This window comes from Nelumbo nucifera, chromosome 1 (assembly GCF_055504915.1).
Source record: "Nelumbo nucifera cultivar China Antique chromosome 1, China Antique-T2T, whole genome shotgun sequence".
NCBI lineage: Eukaryota > Viridiplantae > Streptophyta > Magnoliopsida > Proteales > Nelumbonaceae > Nelumbo > Nelumbo nucifera.
The window spans coordinates 134,856,138-134,865,976 of record NC_142649.1 but is presented as its reverse complement, the minus strand read 5'-3'; the positions used below and the strand labels follow the sequence as shown (position 1 = coordinate 134,865,976).

Below are 9,839 nucleotides of genomic sequence, written 5' to 3'. Positions count from 1 at the left end.
TCATAATAACTATGTGATACACTTGTTTTACTAGACGTGGCCTTAATTAAATCAATCGCTTGGTCAGGAAAAAAGAATGAAAAAAAAAAGAAAAAAAGAAATCAAGATTATTACATCCGTATCCATTTGATATATGGACACGTATGCCGCCAAACCCACGATAAAGAATCACTCAGCAGTTATAGTGTTAGGTCTCTGTGGTTTTTCTTTACCAGAAAAGGATTAATGAATTATAGGACCATGATAGACCTGGCCTCCTTGTTCTTCTTGTAATTCAATCAAGGTCTTCACCACTATGTTGCATGCATCTGAAACGAGCTTCGACCAATTCCTTCAAAAAAACAAAAAAATAGAAAGACAACCCAATAAGATTAGAAACTCTTTGAAGAACCAAAACAACACACTTTATCTAAGGCATAAATCAGTTTAAGTCTTTATGCTGCCCTTTTTTATTCGAGTTAGAAACTGAATTAGATTTTTGATTTAAAGGATTTAACCCTACTTGCTAATGTAGACATTTTAGATTTTTCTGGGTATTTATTTTAAAATATCACTGTGGGATTGTAGTCTGAGAATTTAGAATCAAAATTCATCTAACTCCTTTTCTGGGTAGGAACTACTCTAAGGCTTGTGTTTGAAGGAGAAGCACTCCTGTTTGAGGGCTTTGCTGGTAAAATCTTAAGCTGATGATAGTATAAGAAACATGGAATTATAGTCTGAGAGTGGCGATGGAATCAAAACATTGGATAACATGTTTTGGGTTAGCCACCAGAAGATCAGAGGAAGGAAGATAAGCAGGAGGAACTTACCCATTATTAGAGTTGAAGCTTAGTCCCACCGTGTACTTGGCCTCTTGAAGAGCCCACGTAAAGCGCTGGAGTTCATTGGACGGGCAAGCTCCACTTTTTAAGACCTGTAGTTCAGAGGGTTTGATGTCGCAGAAGATGGGGATAATCTTCTTGTGGGACTCCGTCATCAGAGCCAGTTCGTGAAGGCAGAAGTAAGAGTTGCAGTAGTTGGGAGAAAAGATAGCAACCCCAACCTTACAACTGCGTATGGCGGAATCGATGTTCTCAAACAACTTGTCTCCTGGTTTCATGTTTTTGTTGTCCAAGAAAGGATTGAATTTGAGCAACTTGAGGTGGTGGTAGAGCAACCCAGCGACGGTACGCTTTGTGTCGACACCTCTGTGGTTAATGAAGACGTCGCAGGGCTGAGCAACCATCTGTTGGTTCCCTTTCCGGTAGCCAACGAGTTGGTGGCGGAGGCTCTTGGCTAATGAACGCTGCATGGCTTAATTTGTTGAAGGAACGTAGATAATTAGATAAAATGCTTCTTTCTTTTCTGAGGAACAGACTATACAATCTGCGATTTCTTGTACTTTCAGTGTCTGGTGATGGGAATTTATATTTAGGGGTTTTTATTACATAAATAAAGTTTCAGATTCAGACAAAGACCGTGAAATGTTTGATTTTCAAGATTGGACCTCGGACTGTCGCGTGCATTACTGCATTCGATTTGACAAGATAGAACCAGCAAGAAACATCTTTGAATTTCTTGACCATGTGGGAACGTTTTACTGTGGAATCCTTCAAACACGTCCCAATTATCGCTTAGTCATTAGGGCTACAACTTGGGCAGGCCCAACCCTATGTATTTTCTTTTTACAAGTTGGGCCTGGAGTTTTGGGCTGCAAGTTGGGCTTGGACAAAAAAAAAGAATCGAGACTGACTTAAACTTAGATTGAGCCTGGATTAAGGCGTCAGCTAGCCTGAGCCAGTCCTAGATCCAAAATTTCACCTTTAAGGTTGAGCCTGGTTGATTTTCAATCCAACCCAACCCGTACAAGTTGCACCACCCCTATTAACTTATTAACAAGAAAACCTTGACTGTCTACATTCAAGAGATCACATCAACGCCCTATATGCACATTTGAGAATTCACATCAGCGCCCCACAGTACATTCCGACCTTGTTTTGGGAACATCTGCTATACTCGATATTTCTAATACAAGATCAAAATGTGCTGTGGGACATTGTGGGACACCCCACAATGAGGCACTGATATGAATTCTACATCTCAGCGTGTATTGAGAATATCTCCCTTGTCATTAAGAGATATTTTCAATACATAATTGAGATATGCTGTGAGCTGCTGTGGAGCACACGCCCTGTAGGGCGCCGATGTGAACTCCACATTCAACATCCTGTGCTGTCTACACACTCTTCTATTACACGTAACCCATTTTACCATGCCGTCAAATAACCCCAGATCTCCTGAATATGGTATAACTTTTCCTTTGATGAAACGGAGTTGTGTGGACAGCACAGGCTGTCAAATATAAACAGCCAAAGTTTTTCGCACTAACATGTGCCATGAAGATGAAGGTAGTAGCGTTCATCAACCATATAGTTAGAATTGTGTATTTAAATCCTAGGAACTTTTCAGTTTTCATACGCTATATTAGAATTTGGCTAATTAATACCTATACCTATACCCCGCAAGGAGTTCGGATATGCTCACTACAAAACGCTAGCTACAACCCTGTGTACAAGCACTCGTAATACCTATATTTGAGCGGGCTTGGGTTTGGATTTGCTAAAATTGGAATGAATCCGGCCTAGATATCTGCGCCTGACGTAATGTAAAACCTTTAAGTTAAGGCTGCAACTTGGGTCAGGTTGGCCCGAAATCAATCCTAAACCAATTGAAAAAGTCGGGTTGGGTTGGGTCAGGTTGATGCTTGGATTAGGATTAGGGTTGAAATTTATGAATTCAACTTTATTTCGGATTGGGTTAGGATTTACCCCTCAGACAATCCGATCCAACCTGAATTCAACTCTATAGTACATATCATATATATGTTATATATAATGATATCATACATTGATTTGTTTAGATGCATGGTAGTTGTATAGCCCATACCACATACTATCATTTATTTCTTTTAAAATAATCACTTCACTTAATCATAATTGAAAATACCAAAATCTTAATAACATTTTTTCTGTTTTTTGAATATTTTATTCTTTATCTCCTCTTTGTTGTTTGCCACCCATGGCTTACTGGCCATAAAATATTTATTATAAATTATAATCATTTCAAACACTTTTTTTCCTGAATTTTGTACTTAAAGAACCAATAAAAACATTAACAAACAAATATTAATAAAACATAGGATTAATATATATAGTAAAGTTGAATTAAGATCTAAGATTAAGAAGTTCTACAAGATTTTAAGGGGTGGGAAGAAGGTTGAGTTGGGCCTAACCCGAGCCTAGCCCAACCCGAAGTTGACTTTGGGTTGGGTTGGGTTGGGGTTGAAGGAATTTAGTTAGGATTACGGTTAGGGTTGGTTAGGATTAGGTTTGAAGTTTAGAACTTAAGGTAGGATTAGGATTGGCCTCAACCCAACCTAAACCGGCTTGACTTGCAGCCCTACTTTAAATCGTGTGCCCCAACTTGCACCCCTACCCATAACCCCACAATCCCACAGGGTAAAATGATCAACATAATGAGAAAAAAGAATGCCTCATATATGATTCTCCACTGAACAAAGAAGTGTAGACGAATTGCTGAAATGCTGAATTGGGTTCTTAAATTTGGAACGTTTTTCTCTTTTTTTTTTTTTTTACATTCCACTTTCAACACCTGCATATCATCACTAGCTGAACCGCTGAATAGCCAGGTGTCTCAATGAAAGGTAAATTCATCCAATATCATAATTTGAAACCTATGTTAAATCTTTCTTTGGAAAGTCCTTTTTGGTGTACATTGATAAATTTCAAACCATAAATTGGGATCTAAATGCTGAACTGAAAAGATTTTAAGTTTAAAATCTGCCATTCAGAATTTCCACCGCAATTTTAGACTACTTAATTGCTGAATGAGAAAGTGAATGTATTTCTGTGATTATTTTATGCCTAAAAAATTTTATCAAATAACAATGTTACTCCTTAATTTAGAGTTCAATTATTGTGCATTCATTAATCCTAATTGGTTGCATGTTAACCTTATACCTCAATTAATTTCCCTACAATCTGCTTACTTTTTATTGATTCACTTCTCATAAAATATACTTTCACATTTTACAAAATCTATTTAACACCGCATTCAACCAATCATGTTTTTTACTGCACGGTGCATCAGATGCACCATAGATTTTGTCATGAATTAAGGTCATTTTTAACTTCAAAATCTTTGGATCAGCATTTTACTTTCAACATCTATATTCTCTTTTCAGTTTTACCATCTCATATTTTTTTATCAGCATTCATTCAACCAATCAGGTGTTATTTATCAAAATTCATGGATGGATTTTGATTGGTCAAAACTCTTCCCATACTATATCTTTTCCGCATCATAGATTAAGCCATATTTGCAAAATAGGATTCAATGATTCATGAAGCAGACTCACATAACTGGAATAAGGCTTAGATGATGATGATGAAAATCAGGCCCAGCATGTGCAAGGAAAAAGAAATGTTGGGAAATAAAACATGTGAAAGGCAGTGTTTTTAAAATCTGACCGTATTGGAAAAACTGGAAACCGGTCACTTGATTGATTCTATTTTACCCTAAAACCGCTTTTTGGCTAAAAATCATTAATTTGGTTAATAAACCGTTGACCCGAATAGTCAAACTGTCGAAATGTCAATCTGAACAAAGGTTTTCGGCTGTTTTTTACTTTTTAACTTTTTTTATTTTTTTTTGTTAGAACAGACCATCCATTTGGATCAGACGATCAGACCGTTTGACCCATGAACCAGACCCAGAACGATTCCCTATCCGATCCAATTCTAAAAACCTTGGTGAAAGGGGTGAGTTATAAACTGATTATTTGGGTGCCATGTGCCGATGACCCAATGTTCTTTTTGGTTTTCTTTTGTTAGATGGGGACCCAGTAGTTTATAAATTGATTGTCATGGCCTATGATCCAGTGGTATTTTTTGTTTTCTTTTGTTAGATGCTGATGATACAGTAGTTAAAAGGGTCTCACATCTCCAAATAAGGAGGCATAGGATCAAACCCATGGACCAATTGATGGTGGTTTAGGGCCCTTTGGTAACAGTTGAAGCAGTTACTATATCTATCTTTGTATAGTAACTGATGGTCTCACCTCTCCAAATAAGAGGCACAGGAACTGAGTAAATTTTAAGGAGGTCGGGGGCACCTTAAGGGCTGAAACTGAAGTTTGGTAGGTAAATTGTATATTCTATTATTTAATTATTTTTTATTAAAAGATAAAACAATAAGTAATTCTGTTCAAACAATTTCAGTTGTTATCAAACTGCCCCTTAATTGGTAAGTTTTCTGGATAGATGTAGGAGAGACTTGGGATCCTGTTGCCATTAGGGTTTGGGGGTTATGGATACGGATAATGGTATGGGAATAGTTTTGACCAATCAAAGCCCACTCATGAATTTTGATAAATAACACCTGATTGGCTATCACGTGTTTATGATTCCAGTTGATTGGTCAAAAGTTTTTCAGATATCATATCTTTTCCATATCATAGTCGAATACCACTGGGCCTAGTTAATTTATTTTATAAAATGCAAAGCTTAATATGCAACAGTTACTTGTTCCTCTTAATTCAACAACTTTTAGCTGTTAATTAGGGTGTGCTTTTTTTTAAGTCTTAAAAGCATAATTAATTCTTAAATTAGGGCTTATTTCGGAAAGAATACAAATATAAATATATACAGTGCAAATACATACAAAACAAAACAAAATACAAGGTTTTACACTATGTATTTGTATTTGTACTCCTAAACTGAGCCTAAATGGTCAGATCACAATACATGAAGTACAAATAGTATTAAGACAAGCAAAAAAAAATACAATGTCAACGAATAGACCAATCTTGTAAGGGATATATAACCATGAGCACTGGGAATGAACAACTCAAGAAACCTTGAATTATCAAAAAAGGATTTGCCAATTTATCTCCCTTAATTAGTAGTTTTTTAATTAACTACACAAAACTATATATGTTTAATGATAATAATCTATACTACTTTAAAAAACACGAATAGTCTCAAAAATATTTTTGGAATTTCCTAAGGACAAAATTTATCCTTCTATATTTAAATTTATTGATAAAAATGAGGGCAAATAGGGTAATTGGTTATTGATATTAAATGAGTTGAAAATAAGTAATTTTAATATAATCAATGTATTCAATTCTCTCTCATTAAATCTCAACATTTAAGGTATTAACTTGCATTCATCTTCATTGAATCATATATTTAAGGCATTTTTGTTTCTTCTCATCATTAAATTCTATTAATTAAATCCATACATAATAAATTAATAATTCCAATAACATAAAAACTTATACTTTTAAAATCTACCTAGAAAAAATAGTGTTTTCATCTAGGCGGTGGTAAGAAATTAAACCATTTTGGGTCAAATGGGCCAATCCATGTTGCCGCAATTAAATAATAAAATTCAAAAATAGATAAAATGCAAAAAATATAGAAATTAAAAAAGAAAAAGATAACATTTTTAACATCATATATTCGACATATTAAACAATAATAAGTATGATAAATAAGAAATATTTTTATTAATGATGAAAATGAAATGTAAAATTTAAGACCAATTGGAAATAAAACTATTTTCCTATTCTCTCATTAAATCTCATATCTAAGGTATTCTCTCATTAAATCCTATATTTAAGATATATTTTTCTCATCATTAAATTCTATTAATTAAATCCACAACATTAATTTTAATAGTATAAATATAAATATTTTGAAAAGTAGTTTGAAAATAAAACTATTTTCTTCTCTCCCGGTGGTGGGTAAGCAATTTAACCATTTAGGGTCAAAATAGTTAATAAATAATGACATAATTAAATAATAAAAAATTAAAATAAATAAAATATATGATACAAAAAAATAATTAATTATGTCAAACAAAAATTAAGTGTAATAAATAAAAATTATTTATATAATGTAGATGAAACATATAATTTAAAACTAATCACAAAGCAAATTAATCTATTTTCTTATCTACATGGTGGGTCAACGATCCAACTTTTCAAAGAAACTGATGATATCATAATTGAAATAAAAAATTTTGGAACAATTCTAATGTTATATATCCATCATATTAAATAAAAACACTTGTTAAAATAAAATTATTTTTATTTATGATAGCAATGAAAAATAAAATTTAATAATAATAATAATAATAATTGTTATTGTAATTTAAAATTTTCACATGCAATATATGTACACATTTATTACAAGCACTTAAGTTTATTTTTAATCATATTGTTACTTTTATTAATTTTCAATTTCTATCTTAATTATGATATATCTAAAATTCAAATAATTAATATGAAAAAAACTTTTTCGCATGCCAAATTACTAGTACAGAATAAAGTTTAAATTGTACACAGAAAAAAGAAGTGGAGTCATTCACATGATTATGAATGACATACAGAAAATCATGGATGAGAATAGCATTCAATTCTTCTCGGACATGAGGCCAACCTGCAGGCTGCTTGCTTTCTTCTGCCATCAATGGTGCTTAACTTGAAGTCTAAACAGTTTGTTCAGGTGGGTCTTGCTAAAGTTGCGATTTAAGAAAAAGAGCCAACCTTAAGAGTTATCTAACTTTGTTTTAATTTTCATACAAAAAAAATTAAGCAAGAGGCTTTGGTTCCACTATCTGGGGGTGCTCATAAAAACCGAAAAAACATAAAACTGAATCGAACCAAAAATGTGATTAATCAAATCGACCAATATATATTATAAATATAATTGAATGGATTATTCATTTATAATGTATAATATATAATATTATTTATAATATATTATAGATATAAAAATCAAAGAACCAAATTAGTTTAAAATCAAAACTGGCCAAAAAGTTAACTGATGATAGGACTATCAACAGATTGGGTTTGGGTAGAACCAGAACTGATCTGACAAGAAATATTAAGAAACTGGAACCAAACCAGACCCAATAAGGTCTCTGATCTGACAAGAAACTGGAACCAAACCAGACCCAATAAGGTCTGTAATTTTAGACAGTACAATCAGGTCTGACCCAATGTAATCGGTTATAATAAATCTGCTGAAAATATTATACATTTAATATATGAGAAGAATCGAGTCTGAATCGATTCCGATATATTGGTCAGACCGTGAAAACTGATGCAGCACTATCCAATATGCCTACGGTTCGGTTAATCCAACTGTAAGCACCACTCCAGACTATAGAGACAATTCAATTTACCAGTTACCACCACTCCAGCGTTTCCCGAGAATCGGTCATCGAAACAGGTTATTGGGTGCCGGGTTATTTTGACACGATTCACCTGGTTGAACAGTTCAACTCGAGACATGGGCAGATCTTCAGTTAGACATCCGACTTGGTGTAAAAAACAGTGGGGGAATTGTGACATGAAGAGTCTAATCCTGTAGTCGACTCTTCTCCAGATAGACCTAGTCCAGGATTCATGTTAACAGTTGAACGCGTATCACGTATGTAGGGTGTTCGATGAATGGTGAAATTAAAATAACTTTGTGCTCGGTTCCATTAGCCTTTGACTCAAAAGAAGGATGTCAATGTCCAAGTTTATTTAATGCTTTAGCATCACCACACAGGACCTAATTGTACTAATACTATGCTGATACACTTTTGAGATTATTTCAGTTATATCTTCAGTATAAAAAAGGGTAAATTATAGATAGGTATCCTCTCAAAAATAGACACTTAGGTCCATCCATTATTGTTCCGTCAGTTAAACATTACATAATCTCAAAAATACCCTTCTCGTGTGATTTTGAGATCATTCTATGGAGTAAAATCATCACTAGAGAATGTTATCGTCGGAAAATTTGAATCTGTTATTTGCTGTCCATGTGAGATTGACTTCATGGGGAGATGTTCGGTTACTTGAGAATGATCTCAGAAATACATGAAAAGGGTATTTTTGATATTATATATTGTTTAACTAACAGATTATTAACAGATGGACCCAAGTGTCTATTTTTGAAAGTTCAGGGTATTTAACTGTTGAATTAAAAGTTCATACCTATCTATCACTACCCCCAAAGTACAGGGTACCTATCTTTAATTTACCCTAAAAAAATACTACATTACGAAGAGTACAAAAGTAGCATGCACCATAAATAACAGTGCCTTAGGGCTTAGACCTATACCAAGGTTCAAAATATCAATACAGCCCAGGCGTATCAAACTGTATTGAGGCTCATTTCCCCTATTTTTTTTTAGTTATTTTTTTAAGCCTAGTTCAGATGGGATCAATTTAAGGCCTGTCTACCCCCAAATCAAGTTAAACCCCGAAACACCCCTTGTAGAAGAATATTGAGAAACCCCCAATACAATACGTATTGGCCAATACAGCCCAATACGTATCAAAATTTTGTACCTTGGCCCAGACAAATGATGCTAAATTAGTCGAACTCAGATGTTAGATATATGAAGATAGAACTACAGACGGTATCCATTGTGATTAAGGTGATCTCAAATCATCCAATTTATAATTGAAATGAATATACATAATCGTTAACCCAATCAATTCGATCCAACAAGAACAGTCATGTTTAGCTCGTATAATATACAACATTTTGATCGTTTTTAGCTTAATTAATTAATGGTAATGCAATGGATAAGAGCAGGCTCTTTTTTTTCAATTGTTTTGGGTGAGGTGGTGTTTAACCGATGCTCCTACGAGTGAATTGACAAGGAATCTACTCGATGGGCTGTAGCAGAAAAAGCTTGCTACCAATATGAAGACCCTTAGTTTGCTTGATCAGGTGATAAAGGAACAGTGGAGCAGGTGATTGGAAGAGTCA

General features: G+C 33.9%; 1 pseudogene; it reads right to left on the bottom strand.

Moving 5' to 3' along the window:
- Positions 1–222: 222 nt before the first annotated feature.
- On the bottom strand, positions 223–1,291 carry LOC104586474 (putative 2' cyclic ADP-D-ribose synthase BdTIR pseudogene; annotated as a pseudogene).
- Positions 1,292–9,839: the final 8,548 nt, after the last annotated feature.